This window comes from Pleurodeles waltl, chromosome 10 (genome assembly GCF_031143425.1).
Source record: "Pleurodeles waltl isolate 20211129_DDA chromosome 10, aPleWal1.hap1.20221129, whole genome shotgun sequence".
NCBI lineage: Eukaryota > Metazoa > Chordata > Amphibia > Caudata > Salamandridae > Pleurodeles > Pleurodeles waltl.
Window position 1 is genome coordinate 142,886,319 of NC_090449.1, and position 24,307 is coordinate 142,910,625.

At 46.2% G+C, this 24,307-nt stretch overlaps 1 pseudogene; it reads left to right on the forward strand.

Moving 5' to 3' along the window:
* The first annotated feature begins 276 nt into the window (after window positions 1-276).
* LOC138262387 (UDP-glucuronosyltransferase 2C1 pseudogene) lies at window positions 277-9,647 on the forward strand (annotated as a pseudogene).
* The last annotated feature ends 14,660 nt before the right edge of the window (window positions 9,648-24,307 follow it).

Sequence of the window (24,307 nt, forward strand, 5' to 3'; positions counted from 1 at the left end):
GCAAGAGAAGGAATGCTTCTCAGACACATATAAACCGGTCCCTCCTGCTTACGAAAAACGATTGGCTGAGAGCAGGCTGGCGTGAAAGAGCAGCAGCGAGCACAAATGCATGGCCAAGCAGATAACTTTACAAGGAGTATGATCCGCCAACTGAGGAGAGGCGGGCAGCTGCCTTCACCACAGTAGCAGTCGCAGGAAGGTTTGCTGTGCAGTTACTGTGACTCGGTTTGAAGCTCCGCCAGCTTCACTTGTGGACGTACAGAACCCTCTTTCAAAATGGCAGAAAGGTTCAGTGCCGTGAGCCTCTACTCTGTGGTTTCTTATGCATTGTTGCTTGCTCTTGTCAATGGCGCTGGAGCGGCTAAGATCCTCGCTCCAGTGGACGGCAGCCATCGGGCTGAAACTGTGAAATAACCACTACACTCATTAAAAGGGGTAAAGGCGGCTTTAATAGAACAGGTTTGGCAAAAATACAACCTTGGCATAAAAGCCTCACAAAACCACCCAAACCTCACTAATAGAAATTCATCACCTAACCCCTCCCCCTCCCTCTAAACTGACCCCACCGCAATACCCCTTGCCCCATCCCCACCTTGACCCGACCAACCCATTAACCCATCTGTCTTGCAGTCACCTTCTCCAGTTACCCTTGTCTGTGAAAACTCCCTGCCCTCTCATCTTTTCTGATGTACCCCTTCCCCCCTGAAAGGCCTCAGAGAACAGTTAACCCAATCTACCCATACCAGACCTGACTATCAGCGGCAAAAACAACAAACCCCCCCCCATTATTCAAATATTCACATTACACCGTAGCCAACACGAACAAAAACAAACCACAATTAGACCTGCCCTGTTAAAACTTGAAAACATGCTAAACACTGACCCAGGGAAAAAGGAGACCAAAGGAACTGGGAATAACCAACAAAATCCCCTCCCCCCCAAGGAAAACACCAAAAAGGAAGAAACAATTTCTCACCGGAGGGCGGGAGGGCACGAAGACAAAACACCCACTGGGTGTGACAACGGCCAAAGAGGCCGCCCACATCCAGCCCCTACCTTTTATCCCCTTGCCCAAAGCACCGCCCTATCCGTGTCCCTTACCAATCCCGTTTCTGGATTGTGGATTATTCCACCACAGCCCGATAAGCCAGGGGGGAGACAGGGCTAGCCCTTTGCTCCCTCCAAACCCCCATCGGGCTGAAACTGTGAAATAACCACTACACTCATTAAAAGGGGTAAAAGGCCGCTTTAATAGGACAGGTCTGGCAAAAATACAACCTTGGCATGAAAGCCTCACAAAACTACCCAAACCTCACTAATACAAATTCATCACCTAACCCCTCCCCCTCCCTCTAAACTGACCCCACCGCAATACCCCTTGTCCCATCCCCACCTTGACCCGACCAACCCATTAACCCATCTGTCCTGCAGTCACCTTCTCCAGTTACCCTTGTCTGTGAAAACTCCCTGCTCTCTCATCTTTTCTGATGTACCCTTTTCCCCCCGAAAGGCCCCACAGGAAAACCCGAGCAGGCGTTTTCCTGCCACACCCAAAACCTCTCTACCTGTCCCATAAATGCTCCCCCAACAATTCAGCAATCAACAGCCCGAAGCTCCAACAAATAATGCTCATTACCCAAAAACGATAAGTGCACACCATCTTGTCGAAATAATTCCACATCAGAAACCACAATATTTTAATGTGTAAGAACCGAAAACCCTGAGGCTTACAGAAACTCCTCATTTCCCTGTTAATTTTCCTACGCTGCTTCTCTATCCCTTTGAAGGAATTAGCACCCCTCCACACCCTTCTCGGCACCAAACTCGTCCAAACGATATGCCTCCCTGACCAATGTTCTTTAATCCTGCATAAATCTAGCTTCATGACCTTCAACAAACCAATACCTGACAATGCGACCAAGTCATTCTCTCCAATCTAAATCTGGACAGACCCCTTGTTCCATCCTTTCAGCCAACACATAAAGTAACAAACCCCATCGCATACCACTCTTTCCCACCCAACTAATCTTTATCCTTGACCCATCAAGCCCCAATTGCCTCCCAAAATGCCTCGATGAAGCTTGTTTCTCCGCCCAGCGAACAAAGGAGTGTCCTACAATCCATACGGCGCACGCCTTGTCTGGGCCCCCGACGCAACCTACAAGAAAAAATATGGTAAGTGACCCACTTTGCATTCATGTATACCAAAGCCCCTAAGAAAGAAAACAAAATAGTTCATAGCAAAAGGGGTAAAGGGTATAGTAAAGACCAATAAGAGCATGAAAAAGAGAAAATAGAAGAAGCTAAAGAAACCCATAAAAAGAAATCCTACTGCTTAAAAGAGCACACGTACCTCTGAAAACATCTTGATCTCCACCTACCCAATTGCTTAATCGCCTGGTCTGATTTCCCTTGTCTTCTCGCTTCAGTAGCCGCCCCAATCCTAAATGAATGAGTACCGAAGCTACTGGGATCCAAGCCCAACCTCCTGACAGACATCCTCAATACAGCTAATAACTGCGATGCAGACAAAAGCATCCCATCCCGATGAACAAATACAAACCGTGACACGTGTGGCAACAGCGCTGAAAAGGAAAACCAACATCGCACTGGACAATCCGTTGATTGTGTAGCATTTAATATCACCTCCTGACCCCTCCCCAACTGGTCACCTTTGGAAAAGGGCACCCATATACAAATACCTTCAGCTCCAACTTGAACGTTCTCATGTGTAAGCCCGTCTCTCCCTTTCACACCCAAAAGCTCAGAAACACGAAATGCCCCATGAAAAAGCCGAGACATACAGAGAGAAAACAAACATACTTCCCAATCCGAAAAACACATGTCGCCCAAGTTCCCCAAAAAGGCCCTCAAAATAGAAGACGTGATGGGGCGCCTTCGATCACACCTCACACCGCCTGACCGAGCCCAACCTGCTAAAATCCTCCTACATAACTCACCTTCCACAGGATCGTAACCCCAAAAATACTTACCATAAAAAGAAACCCCAGATAACTTACCCGAAATGGTGACCGCCGGTAAACCAGCCTCAATCTGTTGCATAACAAAACGAACAGCATCGTCCTGTCTCCTAGAGATCACATCAAACCCACCCGATCTTCGCACCGCACCTGAGTTCAGAAACTCCAACCAAGCCTGAAAATAAGTCCTCCTCTGCGACGGAGCTATAGACTGCTGAACTAGCTCCAACATCCTCTATCTCCTATCTCCCACAACTCCCCAGGTATGACCGTCTTCTGAACGTCTGCTCCCGGTGCCAGACCACGGAATCTCTGCCACTGAAAACGAGATAGGGCATCAGCGATGTCATTATTATTGCCATGTCGAGCCTTGAACAAAATATTGAACTTCAAACAATTCAGCAAGAAAATCCTCAACAACTTAAGTACCTTCTCATCTTTTGCCTTCTGGGAATTAACTAAATGAACCACAGTCTGATTGTCCACATTGAAAACGACATTCCTATTGGCCAAAAACCGACCCCAGATTGTCAAAGCAACCACTAAAGGAAAAAATTCCAAAAATGCAAGGCTAAATTTAGATCGCTTCCAACTCACAGGCCAAGCCTCTGCCGCCCAATGACCGTCCCAGAACAATCCAAACCCATGAGCACGTGACGCATTCGAAAATATCTGAATGTGCCAAAACCAATCCTCGTCCTCCACCATCATCGTCACACCATTAAACTCCCTCAAAAATGTAATCCACATCCGTACATCTTCCTTAACACATGCCCGAAGGCGAATATGGTGATGTGGCAAAAAGGCACCCCGCATCGCGAAACCGAGCCTGTGGCAAAACACCCTGCCAACCCTTACCACCTTGCAAGCAAAATTCAGATGCCCAAGCAATGATTGAGCCTGACGTAACTCCAGCTTGGGTCAACACCCAAAGGGGAAATAATCAAATTCGGCAATGGCCATTCTATAAAAGGCCCCACAATCCTGGCCAATTCCAGTTTTTTTTTTAGCTTAGCCCTCACCACCTCAGGATGATCCCTTGCTGACTTCAAATTATTAGCCCATCTCCTCAACCTCGGGCCTTGATAACACAGCCTAACACCTTCAGAAAAACAACTAAAAAGAACCTTGGCCTCCTCAGAACATGGATAAAACTGTAACCAATACGCAACCACATCAAATTTAATAGGCGTAGGGCCCTTTTCCTGCCACTTGCTGTATATGTCCTCTACCTCTGTCGCCACCTCTGGACGCTAGCCCATGCCAAGACCACTGAAGCCCACCGAAGCATTGGTACGCTGGATGTCTCCCACCACAATTGGAGCAATCATGTCTAAACTTACATTGCTGTCTGTTACATAGACTGCTGTTAAAGGACCAGCACGCCCCATTAGCTTGAAATTGTCCTCTATGCCCGAAACCCGCCCCAACTTGGGTGGGACGCCCCTGAAAGGGCTTATATTGAACCAGTAAACCACTCGCCGTATGCGTTGTGGGTGCATTCCTTGCAGTCCGTAACCACTGCATCCATAACTCATTATCAATTTCTCCCCACATTTTAGACGAGTCCATAGCCTTCCTTGCCCTGAATTCTTTGTCATACCTAAACCAACCAAAACCGCCGAATTCCATTTGAGCTCGCCGAACAACGTCCATGTATTCTAACAAGGCAACACAAGAATCCTGATGTTTCTCACAATAAACACTAGCGTAGATCAAAAAGGCCGACGTCCAATTCTCTATCGTAGTTGGGACTCTAGGCCTCCTAGCCAATTCCCATTCCTCTTCCTTTGACCCTTCTTTCTCCTGAACTTCCCTATGAAGCAATTTGAAAACATCAATGAACTCCCCTTTCCAAATTTTCTCTTTCAAATTCAGAGTGAATGCGCCCCCAAAGGCATCGACACTCCCATATAAGGTAGCTTCTTGGACTTGATCCCACCCCCCACTTCATCACCACCCGTATTAGCGCCTGTAGCCGTCTTACCACCCTCACCCGAATCAGCATTCTTAACTGAAACATCACCAGTACCCCCACTTACCTCTGACTTACCATCCACCTCTGTGACCGAACTCACCTGAATAGATGCATCCACCTTACCCACCCTTAACTCCCTGGACCCACCCAGAACATTCAAGGCCTTTGTCTGACGCAAGCCCCCCAAATTTTCCCGCAACTCATGCACTCTCAAAGACCCAACAAACCCATCCTCACCTCTAGGCAAATTGCCAGCCGACACATCCTGGATGTGAGCCTTAGCATGGCCGCCCTGGACCACCCCAGGCCCGGCTCTTGCCATCACAACCCTCTTTTGTGACGTAGCGGGTTCTTCCAGATCCTCTTCATAATCAAGTAATTCTTCTTCCATAGAAGCCCAACCAACACCAGCGCCCTGGCTAGTGGATGGCTGTGCATCGTCAGCTCCACCTGTCTCCCTCGAAGTCGGGTAAACCGCTCCAGGTCTAATCATCCCTTCAAGCCGGTGTTCTGAAGGTGCCCAAACCTTCCCCGGCAGGCTCTGATCACCAACAATCCGCCCAGATCACTGGTGACTCGCCTGCGCCCCATGTCCGCTCGAAGCATGGGACGTGTCATACCCAGAGGTTCCCTCACCACTATCAGGCTGCCAAAAATCTAAACTAACGTACGCCCTACCTAATACACCGGAGCTACTCGCCTCACCACACACAGTACCTTTAAACACAGCCCCACTATTGTCCACTAACTCAATCTGCTCACCTAACTGAAAAACAGCCTGGTTACCTACCTCCCAAGACTGCACTCTGTGCAGCATCGGACTGACCACCCTAGGAATCCACTGCATAATTCTGCTGCACCTCTGACCATGAAAACCCAACCTACCTCTTGAATCCTTAACTAAACCACCCTCTATGCTCTCCTGCAGATCCTCATCCTCATTCGAAATAATAACGATCTCCTTAGTCACCTGAGAACCAGGTACCCCCTTAGCTGACGTGCCCACTTTACTTTTCCCCGAAGCCGACGTCAACTGAGAAAAAACACAAGGCGCCGCCATATTGGAGGCGCCTCCTAAGGTACTTTCCTCAGCGTCACTCAGTTTAGGCTCGACGCCTCTTTCTACAGGCGATCGAGCTTGCGCAAGCGTGCTCAAACGCGCATGCGCGCCTCTTGCCCAGACCCCCATGCGGCCGGCTCTCGTCACCGCAGGCCTGAGGCCAACGCCTCTCCCGCCCGCCGAGACCCGCCTTAATAAAGATGAGCCCTGACACCGGGGCAAACAAACCCCGCACCTCCCCCGCAACACAGCCAGAGACTCCGGAGCTGAACTTGCATCATCCAGAACCTCCACGAGTTCAAGTGAGCGTGACACTTTCCTCCCGGCAGCGCTCTTACTTTTTAATTTCTTACAAGTTTTTTACGGCGAGGAACAAGCCACTACAGCGGCCGACACACCTTCGGCCGAAAGTCGTTTCGGTCTCCTCAATCCCACCCATGCCTCCTCCAACACACCCTCTTTTATTAAATCTTCCCTCCCTTCATCCTGAAGGACTTTTAGCGCTTTAACAACCCTGCTCGGCTCCATAACAGATACTCTTTAAAACTATCCTCCAAATACCAAACTCCGCCCAAATAACACAAAACCACCTACTCTTGCCTCTAACAACACCTACCTACAACTTTGGCACGAAGACAAAACGCCCACTGGGTGTGACAACGGCCAAAGAGGCCACCCACACACAGCCCCTACCTTTTATCCCCTTGCCCAAAGCACCGCCCTATCCGTGTCCCTAACCAATCCCGTTTCTGGTTTGTGGATTATTCCACCACAGCCCGATAAGCCCGGGGGGAGACAGGGCTAGCCCTTTGCTCCCCCAAGCCCCCATTGGGTAAACATGAAGATTCTCATGATGGAGTTGATAGCCAGAGGACACGAGTGTACGGTGCTGAGACCTTCCAATGCTCCATCCTGGAGGTGAACTGATGATGTACTAGAGCGTAATCTGTATCGGACTGTGACGCGCAGGTTCTATCTTCCTCTGCTGGAGACACAGAGTAGAAGGTTTCTCCCTTTATAAAGCACCTGTAAGCTCCGCCCACTGAGCCACGCCCCGCCCACCCTCGAAGTAGGTAAAGGAATTCCCCGCCTTTTACCACGATGATGGACAGCTTTCCAAACGACCCCACTGCGTTTACCGCCAATTCCGGTGGTGCGTTGTTGATGCTCAGAAGCACGAGGACATATCCACAAAGACGCACTAGTAACAATCACATTGCCAATGGCACACAAGGTTTGCTGGAGACGTTTTTTACCCCGTGGCCCATCACGTACTCTTACTGTACAATATAAACGGGGCGTATAAAACATGCTAGGTAACGCTTACTGACATACTCGTAGAAAATACTCCGGTTGGGTAGGCCACGATGCTCATTTTACAGAAACTAAACCAATAACAATAAAATACACACACACTCTTTTAAACCTGTCTGACTAAGTATTTTTTACCCATGATTCTAATTATGTATTGTATGTGCATATGTGTGTTTTATTCATGTGTGTGTGTGTATAAATATATATATATATGTGTATGTATGTGTATATGTTGTTTCTGTGCCTGGCATGTTTGTGGATCATTACATGGCTCCTGATATCTATGAATTTCTGCTCTCTTTTTATCACACTTATCTACCCATCACTCTTATGTCATGTCTCTATCAAACTATCCTCCATTCTCACTCGGACTCATCCCAAATCCCTTCGACCACTTTCATCTCCTAAATATCTCTGCCTAAGCTCTTCCCCTCATCCTCCACATCTAACTCACCAAACCTCACTCTACCTCTGTGACCTCCCACACAACCCTACTAAAATCTTCTGCATTCTTCTCACCCTACTTCTATGCTCTCCCTAACCCATCCACATCCTCTTTCCCCTCCGCTCCCCTATTATTCATCTCAAGCCTTTGGATTGAGTAAATGAAGGATAAACTCCCAATTAACACTTCTGGATTTCTTTCCTCCTCCACCCCTCCATTACTCCAGTCAATCTAACTAACAAACTCTCATATCTGCAACTCAAATTAACTCATAATAATACTAAAACTGTACTCCTTATTAAATTATACTAATCCATCACTAATTCTTGTTGGGTACCGGAGTAGCGTGCTACTCAACGAAAAGCGCTTCGACGCCTCGTCAGGGGTAGTAAGCGCTATATAAATACGATTACAATTACAATTACAATTTCCATAGACGGGGCATCGGATTATTTTCATATCAAAACAATTCAGTTGCAGGAACAGCATGCACTGAGCAGAGAGCAGAAGGAGAAATATTTCCTTGACTTTGTGTTCAATCACGCCTTTTTCAAAGCTGCATCACCGCTTTCTGTTGCTTGGGAATATTTGGAAGCACAAAAGGAAGTCTCTAAGATAACTGCTATTGGTTTGAAAAATTTGCTTGAAAATACAGATCTGATGGATCGTCTCAAAGATGCACACTTCAAGCTTGTGCTAGCCGATCCGTATTATGCAGGTGGGGTTATGTTGGCTTATCATTTTAAGATCCCTGTGGTATTATTTGGAAGGTGGATGCCAACCGAAGACATCCACTTTGCCATTGCTCCATCGCCACTCTCCTATGTGCCCGTACCACATTCAAGAGTGACTGACAGAATGGGGTTTGTTGAAAGATTTAGAAACCTTGTCCTTTACAGCTTGAATGAATTTACAAATCAAGTCTTTATTTACCCCAGATATGATGAACTTTGTCGACGATATCTGAAAACCAACACCGGGACTTATGACTTGTATAAAAAGGCTGACATCTATCTGATGAAAGTTGACTTCGTCCTTGAGTTCCCCAGGCCAACTATGCCCAATGCTTTCTACGCGGGAGGCTTTCAGTGTCGACCACCAAAGACTCTCCGAGCAGAGATTCAAGAGTTTATTGACAGTTCAGGCGAAGAGGGAGTGATGGTCTTCTCTTTGGGAAATCTGGTAAGAACGGTACCCATGGAAGCAGCCAATAAGCTTGCTTCGGCTTGGCAAGACTTCGTGAACGAGTTATTTGGCGCTATACAGGGGAGACACCATCCACACTGGGGAATAACACCAAGATTCTGAGCTGGCTACCCCAGAATGACCTCCTTAGTCATCCAAAAACTAAGGCCTTCATCGCCCATGGAGGTGAGAATGGAGTGTATGAGGCTATTTATTTACAATGGAGTTCCTGTGATTGGCTTTCCTCTTTTTGGTGACCAATATGAGAACATTTTGCGTCTGAAGAGTCGGGGAGCTGCCTTCCTGATAGAAAACCTGTCAGAGTTCACTGCAAAAGATATTTACACTGCAGTAAGAACAGTTATTGATGAGCCAAGCTATAGAGCCAACATGCAACGCCTGTCTGCTCTGCACAGAGATGTACAGGTACACCCAATGCAGATTGCCATCTTCTGGACAGAGTACACCATCCGACACAAGGGTGCGTCCCATCTTCAGGCAGTGGGGAATGGCCTGCCTTTCTATCAGTACTGCCTGCTTGATGTCATAGCACTCCTAGTGGCTGTTCTAGTTCTCCTACTCATTCTAGCTTGGAAACTGTTCAAAACGTTTGTGAAAAAAATCTGTTTTTGGAAAGGAAAAGTGAAAGAGGAGAAGAGGGCAGCAGCCAAAAAGAATACGTAGCTCATGATCCTATACAAGACAGACCAGCAGTCCCATTGAAATACATGTGAAGGGGAACATGATTCTGGTTAGAAAAGAATATAATTGTATAGTGAAACTAAAGGTGAAGTTTGAAGTAGAAAAGGATTCATAACAGACTTAGGGGGTGATTCTGACCCCGGCGGTACTCGACCGCTGGGGCCAGGGTCGGCAGATCACCGCCAACAGGCTGGCGGTGCCCCGCAGGGCATTCTGAACCGCCGCGGTCAGAAGAGGAAAACCGGCGGTCTTCCGCCGGTTTTCCGCTGCCCTTCTGAATCCTCCATGGCAGCGCAGCTCGCTGCGCCGCCATGGGGATTCAGACACCCCATACCGCCATCCTGTTCCTGGCGGTTCGCACGCCAGGAACAGGATGGCGGTATGGGGTGTCGTGGGGCCCTCGGGGGCCCCTGCAGTGCCCATGCCAATGACATGGGCACTGCAGGGGCCCCAGTAAGCGGGCCCCACTTTGAATTTCACTGTCTGCATTGCCCGCCAGACTTAGAATGACCCACTTAATCCTGTCAGTGAAAGGAGGGCGTTTGCCATTATTAGTGATGGCACACCATATCCCACAATTCAAACAATGAAAACATGCTCTATCAGTTGTGGCATTAGAGGTGTGGGAAGTTGAATGGCTTCCTTTCAGTAAATATTGTTAAGTTTCCAAGGGAACTGTGCACATTTAGAGAGTTTTTTTGTGGGAAGTAACATCTGCAAAAAACAGCGTTTCACTTACTTTGCTGAAAAGTAGGCAAACCCACTTTTGCTGGGGATTTCTCCTGCAAAGCAAGAGAATTTGTGAACTTTGTGAAGTTCAGAGTTCAAAATGTTCATGCCTGTAAAATTAAAAGTTCACACATGACTGGTTGAAATGTTAGTTTATGTGATTCTGGAGAGCAGTGCACTTGAGAAAAAACTTTTCCATGGACCTGTTTCCTCAAATTGTCCTTAAAGAATGGGATTTACAGGAAATTTAATACATCCTGGTAAGGGCTCCTCGAGTTGAAAAAAATCTGCAGTCCTTTTTTTCTAGGATTATATTGATTACTCCCCAGGTTGTACTACTAAATATCAACACCAACAATATCATTTTACAAGAATATTGAGGATAGAATATTTAGGAACATAAAATGGAAAGGTAAGAGCATGTAGGAAAGTATGGATCTATTATTCCTAACTCCACCTCTGTGTACAGTGAAGACTTATGTACCGCATAGGCACATATAGGTGGAGTTAGGTAATGTAAATGTAGAGACCAGACTTACTCACATGTGAATATTTTATGTTTGATTTTCTGTCCGGGATCTTTTATCGATACTGTGGTTTTGATATTTAGGAGGAACGCCCTATCTCTTTTTAAAAGGTAAGGAACCCCATAACCCCTTCTTTAGGTTACTTTTTTACAATTACTTTGTCTTGTTTGTGGGTAAGGGGAGTCTCTCACACCTTCCCCTTCTTTTCTCCATCTTTCTATTCATTCCTCTTCCATTATTGTCAGCTACTCACCCCTTTTCTCTCAAGTGTATATTCATTTACCTAGGCCTTTTTCATGCCTCTACCCTAATACTTCTAATACCTCTACTGCCGACTACATATTAGTACCCCTATTACACCTCTTACCTATATAGTACGTCTACCCGTACCCACAGCTCTAACTATCCTCTTGGCACTTCATTGCATGTGCCCGTTTTTCTCCTTAATGGTTCCCTTGCTTTGGTTTATTGTTCTCGTTTATGGCATTTGTTTATGTTTTCATTGAGATTTTCGAGGAAAACAATGTTTTCCTCATTTTGTAAACTCTCCTGTGTCATCAGGCTGGTGTCCTCCATCAAAGGTTTTCCTTGAAACGATGTACATCTGAAATATTTGCTTTAGCACGTACTCTGAATGGGGCTGATGTTTTCCCTCAGTGTCATTTAATATATATATATTTTTTTTTTTCCTTTAGTCTGTTTCATGTGTTTCACATTTTCAAAGAGAATGTAAATGCTACAGGATCCATTTGATAAAGAATACAAAGGTTTTAAAATATGCTTGTTATGAAGTGGTATTTATGAGGAGCTCTTATGAGAAAAAATGCTTTTTAAGTGGTATTACCGGATGTTAATAAATCAATTTGCATATCCGAATGAGGAAAATCTCTTACTGCAATGTAACACTAACCTTCACCCTCAACCTTACTCTAACCAAAGCCACAACTCTACCCTGGTTCACATTCTGTACTGTAAATGTTCTAATAAATGTGCATTCACACATCTATTATTACAGTGAAAAAACCCAATTACATTTTATAACCACAAAAGAGCATACTTAACAGTTGAAAGTGAGGCACCACATGGGTCCTGTGATGACCTCTCCCGGCTCTCAGAGAATAAAGCGAGAGTTGTGACTCAAAGTTACTGTACATTTTCCCTATTTTGTCCGAGAAGATGAAGGAAATATTATCACAGAGCACCTGTGCATTGGGAACTGATTGCTGCTGTCAGAAAGGCGCAAACAGCTGTTTACAGCACTGAATATGTCCCATTCCGATCTGCCAGTATCAATCTTATTAGCATAAAAATATTAGAAAGCAGTGCAGGTGAGACTGTGGTATTCTCAAATGGCAGGCTTATAATGAGCTTTATCTGTTGGATATTAGGGGGTTCCCCAGAGGCGCTTCAAATGTTTACAATTTGTCTGTGCACAGCTCCTCTGAGAACCAGGGTCGGGGGGGGGGGGGGGATAAAACAAACATGAAAAAGCAGTCATTTTGTATATTGTGTTGTTGAAAACCTGATTTACTTTCTATATTTAATGTAACACATTCGGAGCTTCCCAAAATTGTATAATTTCTAAACGTTCTAATTCTCAAAAATCCAATTGGAAATATTCATAAACATGATACAAATACATATATAGGATGCAATCACACAAAAGGACAGTGTTGAAATGAAGAAACTGCTGAGAAACAAGCATTTGCAATGCAATGGCTCTCGCAGTAGCTTGAGTTAGAGCTGTCGTAAATTCATTACTGGACTTTTCTTGCCACATAAGTTGGTCAACCCTGCCTCATAATTTGGACTTTTCCTGCCACATAATTCCAGTGGCCCTGCATATAACTAAAACAATTCCATTTACCTTCTTCCTCTATTTACAGCCAAAAATGAAAATGTTGCCATTTAGCATCCTAATTTAAATCTGCCATGCCAATTCCAATAAAATACCACTTTCACCAACCCACCATCAGAGTTGCTGGCTGGCTAAACACAGTTCCCAAAACAAGACAGCCAAGGAGGAGTAACGAGAGAAATAAACTAGAAGGGTCAAACAAACATAGCAAGAGTGTTCAGTCATAGTCCAATAAGGATGTTAAATTGGTCTCAATCATGGTCATAGCTGCAATAAGGCGAGATTAATGAAACATATACAATTATCATATAAACCCAATAAAAACCTTTATCAGAAATAAACGTTTGGCATTAGACTGTAATTCTTAGAACAGCCCCTAGATGACACCACAATGAAAACAGTATTTGTAAGAAACATGGCCATATTACCATATAGGTAGCTACTAGAGGACATAACCACATGAAAAGAAAATGACTGAAAGTACTGCAGTATAACCATATATTTAGCCCCTAGAGGACATAGTGCATTACACATTTTCAGGACTAGTAGACCTACCACAATGATATTACATACAAGACCCTTAAAACACAACCTGCTCTCAGCTGTAAAACAAATGTTTCAGCCATGAGAGAGGTTAAAAAGACACTGAATGGAGGAAGGGGTTACTATTTTGGGGTCCCCAATAACCTAGTGTGGGACCCATAGATCATCGAGAAAGAAAGAACAGGTTGTGGTGAGCGTTTTGAAGGTGGTCTCATTGTCCTCAGACCACCACAGGCCGAGTTATGAGCAAAAATGTTTTGTAAAAGCATGCCCTGAAAAGCATTATAGTACTGACCAACCGCAGCAAATATTGTAGTATGTGGGCTGTAATACTCAGAACAGCCGCTAGAGAACACCACAGTAAAAATACGATCTGTCAGAAACATGGCCATGTAACCATATAATTAGCCTCTAGAGGACATAACCACTTGAAAAGAAAATAGCAGAATGTAATGCCTTGTAACCAAATATTTAGCCTTTAACCCCTTGGGTGCCAAGGACGTAATGGTTACGTCCGTGGCTGCAGCGCTGAGGTGCAACGGACGTAACCATTACGTCCTAGTACTGGACTAGGGGTGCTAGCGCTCCCCCTGAGGGCCGTGACCCCACCCACCATGGCAGGGCTGGAAGGGGAATCGCTTACCCTTCCACCCCAGCCCCCTCCCAACACCCCAGTGACGTCTGATGACGTCAGTACACAATTGCGTGCTGACCTCATCAGAGGTCACCTCCCAAGCATGCTTCCAGCGCAATGCTAAAGAGAAATGCCCAGCATTTCTCTTCCGCTCGGGAGGAGGGGGCAGGCAGAGGCATGAAAGGAAAGGAAAGGCCTTTCCTTTTCTTTCATCTCTCTGCAAGCATTTCTGCTTTTATACTTACTCATAAGGCGAGCGGTCCCCTAAGCACGGGCTGCTCCCCAGGGGGCCAAATTATTTTTAGGCCATATGTTCCCCCATTAAGGAGAGCAGAAACCCCCTAGGCACCAAGGCTTAATTTTTTTTTGTTTATTTTTTTTTTATATGTGGGGAGCGACCCCTTAGGCAAAGGTCGCTCCCCGAGGGGCAAAATTACTTTTAGGACATTTTCTGCCCCCCTTTTTTTATTAAGCCAATCTTCCCCCAAGAGGAGCAGAAACCACTAGACACCAGGGATTTTTTTTTAATACTTATGCATAAGGGGAGTGGCACCTTGGCAAGGGCCACTCCCCAGGGGGGGGCAAAATATTTGTAGGCCTTTTCTGCCCATCCTAGTGCAGATCGGCCTATTATAATTAGGCCGATCTGCTCCCAGGGGTGACAGAAACCCTTAGACACCAGGAATAGATTTTGTTTTGTTTACTTTTGTTTTTTTATATATGGGGAGTTACCCCTTAGGCAAGGGTCGCTCCCCTGGGGAGCAAATTGTATTTAGGCTGTTTCTGCCTCCCTTGAGGGAAGATTGGCCTTTTTTTGTTAGGCCAATCTGCCCCCAAGGAGGGCAGAAACCACTAGACACCAGGGATTTTTTTTCTGCGAATTTTATGCAAGGGTAGCGACCCCTTAGTCAAGGGTCGTTCCCCAGGGGGGCAAATTTATTTTAGGCCATTTCTGCCCTCCTTGGGGGCAGTCCAGCCTATTTTTATTAGGCCAATCTGCCCCCAATCCCACTAGGCACCTGGGATTTTTTTTTTTCTCCAATTTCATGCAAGGGGAGCAAGCCCTTAGGCAAGGGTCGCTCCCCTGGAGGGTGGGGGGGGGGGGATTTATTTTAGGCCATTTCTGCTTCCCTCAGGGGCAGAGCCGGCTATTTCTATTAGGCTGATCTGCCCGGAGGGGGTGGGGGGGTAGAAATCACTTAGGCACCAGGGACTGGTGTGTGTGTGTGTTTTGTGTGTGTTTTGTTTGGGGGGGCAGCCCCTTGGGCAAGGGTCGCTCCCCATGGAGGCACATTACTGTGGGCCATATCTGCCCTCCTTCTCGGCAGATCGGCCTATTTTTGGAAGGCGCATCTGCCCCCGAGGGGGGAAGAAAGCCCACCAGAGACCAGGAAAGATTTGTTTTTCAAAATAAGAGGGTGGGGATATGGCCATACCCCCACCCCAAATAAATGGGGCCAAAGATGTTCTGCCCACCAATGGGCAGATGGGGCAATTACCCGATCCACGCCCGGAGGAGCAGAAAGTCTACTAGATGCCAGGGAATAAAAAAAAAATTGTGGGGTGGTGGCTACCAACCAGTATGGGCCTGGTTATGCCCCCACCCCAACTGAAGGGGGTAACAGTCGTTCAGCTCTCCCCCGCACACTAAAACATCTTATCCCACAGCAAGCAAGAGGGCATTTGATTATTTTGGGTTTTTGGTTTTACATTTGGGCCATGAGAGCTTGGCTAACTCTCAAAATCATCCCATTTGGAATGGTGAGGGCTGCACTTTTTGGACTTTGGGACGCTGCCATGTAGAAAAGTCCACAGCATTGTCTCATCTATAGCGATAACAATTCTGCTGCACTTGTCAGCCTAAAAATGTTTTTTTTCAAACTGCCCTTTTGGATCCTCTTTGGTTCCCCCTCAATTTTGACATGTTTTTGGCGCTTCCCTGTCACAGGCACTTGGCCCACCTACACAAGTGAGGTATAATTTTTACCGGGAGACTTAGGGAAATGTTGGGTGGTAGGAAATTTGTCCCGGTGCAGTGATCCCACACAGAAATGTGGGAAAAATATGATTTTTTAGCTAAATTTGAGGTTTGCTGAGGATCCTGGGTAAGAAAACATTGCGGGATCTACGCAAGTCACACCTCCCTAGACTCCCTCAGGTGTCTAGTTTTCAGAAATGTCTGGGTTTGGTAGGTTTACCTAGATGGTTGCTGAGCCCAGGACCAAAAACGCAGGTGCCCCCCGCCGCAAAAACAGGTAGTTTCGTATTTGATAAATTTGATGTGTCTAGATAGTGTTTTGGGGCATTTCCTTTCGCGGGCACTAGTCCTACCCACATAAGTGAGGTACCATTTTTATCAGGAGAGCCCCACAAGTCACCCCAGCTTGGATTCCCCTAGATGTCTAGTTTTCAAAAATGTGCAGGTTTGGTAGGATTTCCTAGGTGCTGGGTGAGGTAGAGTCCAAAATCCACAGCTAGGCACTTTGCAAAAAACAACTCTGTTTTCTTTGTGAAAATGTGATGTGTCCAAGTTGTGTTTTGGGTCATTTCCTGTCGTGGGCGCTAGGCCTACCCACACAAGTAAGGTACCATTTTTATCAGGAGACTTGGGGGGACCGCTGGGTGGAAGGAAATTTGTGGCTTCTCTCAGATTCCAGAACTTTCTGTCACCAAAATGTGACGGAAAAGTGTTTTTTTGGCCACATTTTGAGGTTTGCAAAGGATTCTGGGTAACAGAACCTGGTGAGAGCTCCACAAGTCACCCTATTTTGGATTCCCCTAGGTGTCTAGTTTTAAAAAATGCACAGGTTGGGTAGGTTTTCCTAGGTGCCGGCTGAGCTAAAGGCCAAAATCTACTGCTAGGCACTTTGCAAAAAACACGTCAGATTTCAATGTAAAAATGTGTTATGTCCATGTTGCGTTTCCTGTCGCGAGCATTAGGCCTTCCCACGCAAGTGAAGTACCATTTTTATCGGGAGACGTGGGAGAATACAGAATAGCAAAACAAGTGTTACTGCCCCTTGTCTTTCTCTAATTTTTTCCTTCTAAATATAAGACAGTGAGTAAAAAAGACGTCTATTTGAGGAATGCCCTGTAACTCACATGCTAGTATGCGCACCCCGGAATTCAGAGATGTGCAAATAACCACTGCTTCTCAACACCTTATCTTGTGCCCATTTTGGAAATACAAATGTTTTCTTGATCACTATTTTTCAATCTTATATTTCAGCAAATTAATTGATGTATACCCGGTATAGAATGAAAACCCATTGCAAGCTGAAGCTCATTTATTGGCTCTGGGTACATAGGGTTCTTGATGAACCTACAAGCCCTATATATCCCCGCAACCAGAAGAGTCCAGCAGACATAACGGTATATTGCTTTCAAAAATCTTACATCCCAGTAAAAAGTTACAAAATAAAACGTGGAGAAAAATTTCAGTTTTTTTACCTCAATTTCAATATTTTGTTATTTCAGCTGTAGGAAACCCTTGTAGGATCTACACAAATTACCCCTTGCTGAATTCAGAATTTTGTCTACTTTTCAGAAATGCTTAGCTTTCTGGGATCCAGCATTGTTTTCACACCCATTTCTGTCACTAACTGGAAGGAGACTGAAAGCCCAAAAAATAGTAAAAATAGGGTATGTCCATGTAAAATGCCAAAATTGTGTTGAAAAATGGTGTTTCCTGATTCAAGTCTGCCTGTTCCTAAAAGCTGGGAAGATGGTGATTTTAGCACCACAAACCCTTTGTTGATGCCATTTTCAGTGAAAAAAAACACAAGCCTTCTTCTGCAGCCCTTTTTTCCCATTTCTTTCAAAAACCAACATTTTCGCTGTATTTTGGCTAATTTCTTAGTCTCCTTCAGTGGAAACCACAAACTCTGGGTACCTCTAGAATCCCTAGGATGTTGGAAAAAAAGGATGCTAATTTGGCATGGGTAGCTTATGTGGACAAAAAGTTATGAGGGCCTAAGCGCGAACTGCCCCAAACAGCCAAAAAAATGCTTGGCACCTGAGGGAGAAAAGGCCTGGCAGCTAAGGGGTTAAAGGACATAGGTCATCATTATGACCTAGGTGGTAAATCCTGCCTACCGCCACGGCGACGGCTTCCAAAAGACCATCGCCGTGGCTACCTACCGTCTGCCAAATTATGACCGTAGCCGGAATTCCGCCAGAAGGCTGGTGGAATTCCAGCTACGGTCATGGCGGTGGACGGCGGTAAGGTGGCGCTGCTGCCAGCAGCAGCGCCACTCCAGTAGAACGTCACCAACCATATCATGACACATGATATGGCCTGGCAGTGTTCAGCTGGCGGACGTGCTGCTGGCAGCAGCGCCACGTCCCGTCTCCTGCCGGAGTACCCCCTGCAAGAAGGTAAGTCGGGTTCTGCAACAGGGGAGGGGGGTGTTGTGTGTCTGTTTTTGTATGCGTGCATGCGGGTGTGAGGCATGTGGAATGCGTGTGTGCATGAATGGGTGTGAGTGTACGTGTAAGTTGTGTAGTGTAAATGCGTGTGTGCTTTTATGTATGTTAGTGTGTGTTGCTGTGTGTGTATGAATGTATGCATGTGTGGGTGAATGTGGGTATGCGTGTGTGTATGCATGGGTATGCGTGTATATGTGTGTGCGTGTGTATGTGGGGGGGTCGGGAGGGGGCGCATGGGGCAGGACCCTGGAGAGGAGGAGGGGGGCACTGAAGACCCCTATCAGTGCCAGGGAAGGAATTCCCTGGCACTGATAGTGCCTACCGCCATGGTTTTCATGGTGGTAAGATTGCCATGAAAAACCATGCCGGTAGGCGGGGTCATAATCCGTAGGGTGGGATTGTGACGGCCGCCTGGCTGGAGTCCGAAGTCCGGCGGCTGTTACTGCCCTGGCAGACGGAGTGACACATTGGCAGTTTGGCTTGTGCCAAACTGCCAATGTCATATTTTGGGGAAAGGTACTGCCAGCCTGTTGGCAGTACCTTTCTCAAAATAACACAATCCAACAGGCTCATAATGAGGACCATAGTGCCTTACATATTTTCAGTCCTAGCAGGCCTACTGCAATACTAAGATCCTTAGAACACAAACTACTCCAAGCTATAAAGCAAAAGTTCCAGCCATAAGAGAGCTTAAAAACGGACTGAATGGTGAGAGGGGTTGTTATTTTGAGGTCCCCAGTAACCTAGTGGGGGGACCCAGAGATGACCTAAACAGAAAGAGTATGTCATGCTGAACATTTCAGTGGTGGTCCCATTGGCCTAGGGCCACCACAGGCTGAGTTCTGGGCAAATTTTTTTTAAAAAGAATGCTTGCAAAGCATTATGGGGCAACTTTTCAGAGTGCAGTGAATATTGTAGTATTGGCTCTCCCTCTGTGCCCGGAGAGCCGAGTTGGGGATTTCTGTGTTTTTTGGTAAAGCATTTATCAATTCTAAGTTTTTTGAGGAAAGCTATGGAGTGTGAAGAGGAGAGCCAAAAGAAATTACTCTGATTATGTAGCAGTGTGAACAATGTGACTAGCGCTCCAATACCGCTGATGGAGTTTGCGCTGTTGGCACTGTGAGCTCTGTGAAGGCTATGGCGGCCATGAACCATGAAGGGGAGAGACAAAAGAACAAAATAGTTCACCCACACTGAAGTACATCGGCAATCGTGCACTTATCCATGTATCAGGGTCAGTCTGCAAGGAAGGTGACAAAACCTCCCCAAGGTGGGGGAAACGTAAAGCAATTACCAATTACATCAAGGGATTTTTGAAGGGAAAGCCCACAAATGAGTGAAAGTGATGGGCGTGAGGTGGGCGTAGTTAACAGCGCTTGCGCGCTCAACCTAAAAAGGTGGTGTAGCTGTTCAACCAGTGAGAAAAAAAGGTGAGAAAAATAAAGAAAAAAAGTAGCCCAAAGGAATACAGGGAAACAGGGTCAAAAGCGGAAAAAAGGGACAGAAAAAGGGAAATAGGTGAAGATAAGAAAGTAGGGGCCAGATTTATTAGAAAATGATGGTGCGTGGTGCTGCAACAAATTTGGCAGCGACGCGCACCGTCATTTTCAAAACACAGGGATGTGCCGTATTTAATAGAATATGGCGCACCACTGTGTTTCTCCCTGCACGGGCTCTATATTTGCTGCTGTGCACCAACACAGCAATCTTTGCACCATAGTGAGGGGGAGATTGTTTTTGTGCAGGAAGGAGCACCTTTCTGCACAAAAACAATCTTAAATGGCGATGTGCTCTTTCTCTGTGTGCTGCAAAATGCAAGATTTACAAGTCTGTTAAATGTGTATTTGCATTTAAAAGGAGAGAAGTTGCAGAAGCAGTCACAAAAGAGCACTTGTGTCTGCAGCAGATACAAGGTTTAAAGTAGAGCTGAGCTAGACTAAGTCCAGATACCCTATACATGAAATAAGGTTAGCCAGTGGCAAAGGCATGTCTATTTGGTGGGTTCCTGTATACAAGAAATTGGCAAAAGATACAGGGGCAGAATCTTATGAAAAGTGCTCCTACCCTAACAGTCACCCTTCTAGGATTTTTGGGGCCACTGACGGAAACAAAATGTGTGAAGCCCTTCTAATTTGCATACAACTGACATCACAGGAAATTACATCACAATAATTGCCATTAATTGACTATTAGTCATTTGGCTTCATTGAAGCTACTTTGAAAGAAGTATCTTTTCTGATGCAGATATCACCAAAACAATAACAACATAAATACTAACTCTAACAATATAAGTATATGTATTTCAAAGATCTATTAAGTGGAAACGCATTATTTTAGTCACACTGGGTGGAAAAGTTTGGCCTAGGTCTCTCCAAAACTTATATTTTTGATCACATGTTAACAAATGGTTTCTAGAGTAGCACATTATTATGTATAAATGTTTGCTTGTGGTATTTATATAATGCAAACACTGCCAAAAGGCAGTGAAGAGCTGTACATATAGGCCCAGATTTAAGAGGGCCTAGCGCCACATTAGCGTCATTTTTTTAATGCTAATGTGGGCCAGCGAGGCCAAAATCGATGCACCATATTAACAAAGTGGCGCAATCCATGCATTTCGCCACTTTGTAAACCCTTGCGCCACATTATGTTTGTGCCAGGCATAATGTATGCAAGGGGGGGTGTTCCCCCGTTAGGTGGCTGAAAAAATGGCGCAAAGACATCTAAAAGATTTCTATGCATCATTTTTTCGACATTTTTAATTCTCAGAGCAGGCGTTAAAAGGGGGCATGCCATTGTTTTCAATGGGCCCCTATGTACTGTTCAGTGTTAGCGGCAAAAGTTACATTTAAATTCTGACGCTATTGCCCCCTACCCTGCGTCTTGGTTAAGTACGGCACACATATGGTGGTGGCAGGGGGTTATTAAGGGGCACAAGAAAATCTGTGCTGCACTTGGTGCAGCACCACTTTTCTTTAATCTTTTCCATAGAGTCAACATGTGATAGAAGGGTATATGGTTTGTAGCTGTTACTGCATCATTACGTAGCATCCTTTAAAGAGGTGGGTAGCCAGCTGTTACATAAATTGGAGCTGGGTTGTGGCTGTTTGGATGGATGCAGGGATATGGTCCCAGATCTCTGGTGCATAGATGGGATGGTAAATAGATGCCTTTTTGTCTTATTTTTTTTTCTTTTTTGCACTTCCCCATCTTCTGTTTGAAAGTTGTCCTTGCTGTGGGTATGCGAAGAGTCACCGGAGTTGGTAATCTTGTCATCAAAGTATGCAGTTTTGCCAGTCATGTTGGCTTTGTAGAAGATGCTACTGGTTTTGAAGGTGGTGCGGGCAGGCAAGGGGAGACTGTGACGATCCATCAGGTAGGATGACGTGGTCATATGTCTTCAGGGCCCAATGAGGTGGGCATGTAAGATGCTCTTTTTGCAATATTGTTTTCCCCATACCTAGTGCAAGATAAGGTGTGTGGCACAGATGATGTTTGACAAATAAATGAAAGCAAATAGTTGAAAATAACGTAATATCTATTAAAGGCATCACTCAAGTCACTGATAAATACCAGAAACTACCAGAGTACAATGGTGTGTGAGCTAAATGGGTATAATGTCATGTTACTACAACTCCCATATCAATACGCTTTGCAGCCTTTAAAGTTCTCATACTAATTATTAGTTTAAAAGTAGACACTTTGGCCCTCATTCTGACCTTGGCGGGCGGCGGAGGCCGCCCGCCAAAGTCCCGCCGTCAGGTTACCGTTCCGCGGTCGAAAGACCGCGGCGGTAATTCTGACTTTCCCGCTGGGCTGGCGGGCGGTCGCCTTCAGACCGCCAGCCAGCCCAGCGGGAAAGAGGCTTCCACGAGGAAGCCGGCTCGGAATCGAGCCGGCGGAGTGGAAGCTGTGCGACGGGTGCAGTTGCACCCGTCGCGTATTTCACTGTCTGCGCAGCAGACAGTGAAATACTTGTAGGGGCCCTCTTACGGGGGCCCCTGCAATGCCCATGCCAGTGGCATGGGCACTGCAGGGGCCCCCAGGGGCCCCGCGACCCCCCCTACCGCCATCCGGATCTCGGCAGTCCGACCGCCGGGATCTGGATGGCGGTAGGGGGGGTCGGAATCCCCGCGGCGGTGCAGCAAGCTGCGCCGCCGCGGAGGATTCAATGGGGCCGCGGTACACTGGCGGGACCCCGCCAGTGATGCCGGTCCGACCGCGGCTTTACCGCCGCGGTCGGAATCCCCATTGGAGCACCGCCGGCCTGTCGGCGGTGCTCCCGCGGTCCTCCGCCCTGGCGGTCAAAGACCGCCAGGGTCAGAATGACCACCTTTATGTAGTTCCAGAGTGTATGTTCTTTTGTAAATTAGCATGATGCAGATTCAATATAAGTTTTGAGATATTATTCCTTTCACCTGCATATGTTGATTTTCCCCATTTTGGTGCACATTTAGAAAACCCACATTCCATTGCAATTAAATGATTCCTCAAGCCTCGGGCTTCACAGTGTTGTCTATGACTGGAAGTCAGAAGAGGGTTCAGGCTTCTAGGGTTTCCACTTGGCCAGTATTTAACCATCATGGCTGGTATTTTCATATCTGAACTAGAAGAAAAATTAGATAAAGGGACACAAGTTGCCATTTCTGTGTATTTTCTGCAGGATGACGGCTGATTTGCATATAGTTGGTAGTTGTCTGTACACTGTGCAAAACAACAATAGCCTGGAATACTTACAACAATAATTTCAAAGGCTGAAATTAATTGAAGCTTTCTAACCTTCATCTTTTTTTCTTCTTAGTAAAACTCTCTAAGTACAGTGAGGATACCCAGATGTCACCTCCATAGCTCACTGGGCCATAGGACACAATCTTCATGTTACAGAGGAGGCCTAACCATAGTCTGAGTGGTTTGTGTTTCTGTTGATAGGGGATATGACATGGCTGGACTATTCCTATCTTAGCAGAATGTAGACTTGTATAGTGTTCGCCCCAGACCATGGTAACACTTTAAGGGGGTCATTACGACCCCGGCGGTCAGTGGTATAGTGGAAGTATTGCTGCCAACAGGCTGGTGGTACCTACCTCCACTATTATGACATTGGTGGTTTGGCCAATGCCAAAACGCCAAGTCAACACACAGACCGCCACGGTGGTAACGACCGCCGAGCTGGAGTCTACAGTCTCCAGCCCGGCAGCCATCACTAGGCCGCCCATGACATTTTGACCCCGCCCACCGCCATGGTTTCAGTGGTTTCTGTACCGCCACTGAAACCATGGCGGTAGGCACTATCAGTGCCAGGAAATTTGTTCCCTGACACTGATAGGGGTCTCCCCCTCCCCATCCTCAGAGTCCCACCCACCCTCCCCCTCCCTCTCCCGACTCCCCACACATTTACACACATACACGCACATACCTACAGCCATACACACACGCATACACACATTCACCCACGCATTCATATATTCATACACACTCACAGCAACACTCATGAACAGAGATCCAGGCACACACGCAATCTCACGACACAACATGCACGTACACTCACACCCATTCATGCACATGCAGCAGCACCCCCTTACCGCCGCCCGCCGCCATGACCGTAGCTGGAATTCCACATACGGTCATAATGGCATGGACGGTCAGTAGCCACGCAATAGTATGTTGGTGGCCGTTGCCGTGGCGGTAGGAGGCATTTGCCGCCAAGGTCCCAATGAGGGCCTAAATGCCAATCATAGACTGGATTTCAACCCAAGTAACAGCCAGTGTCTAGATTAATTCAAACCCATCTCTTTCTGTATTTGTTTGAGGGCCAAATAAACAGAGCATAAGAGGAAAAATGTCAAAAGTAATTTGTTATAAAGAAGAAATGTAGGCAAGGTTGAGTGCTGAAGACTTTATTCCAAGCCTCCACTTTCCATCT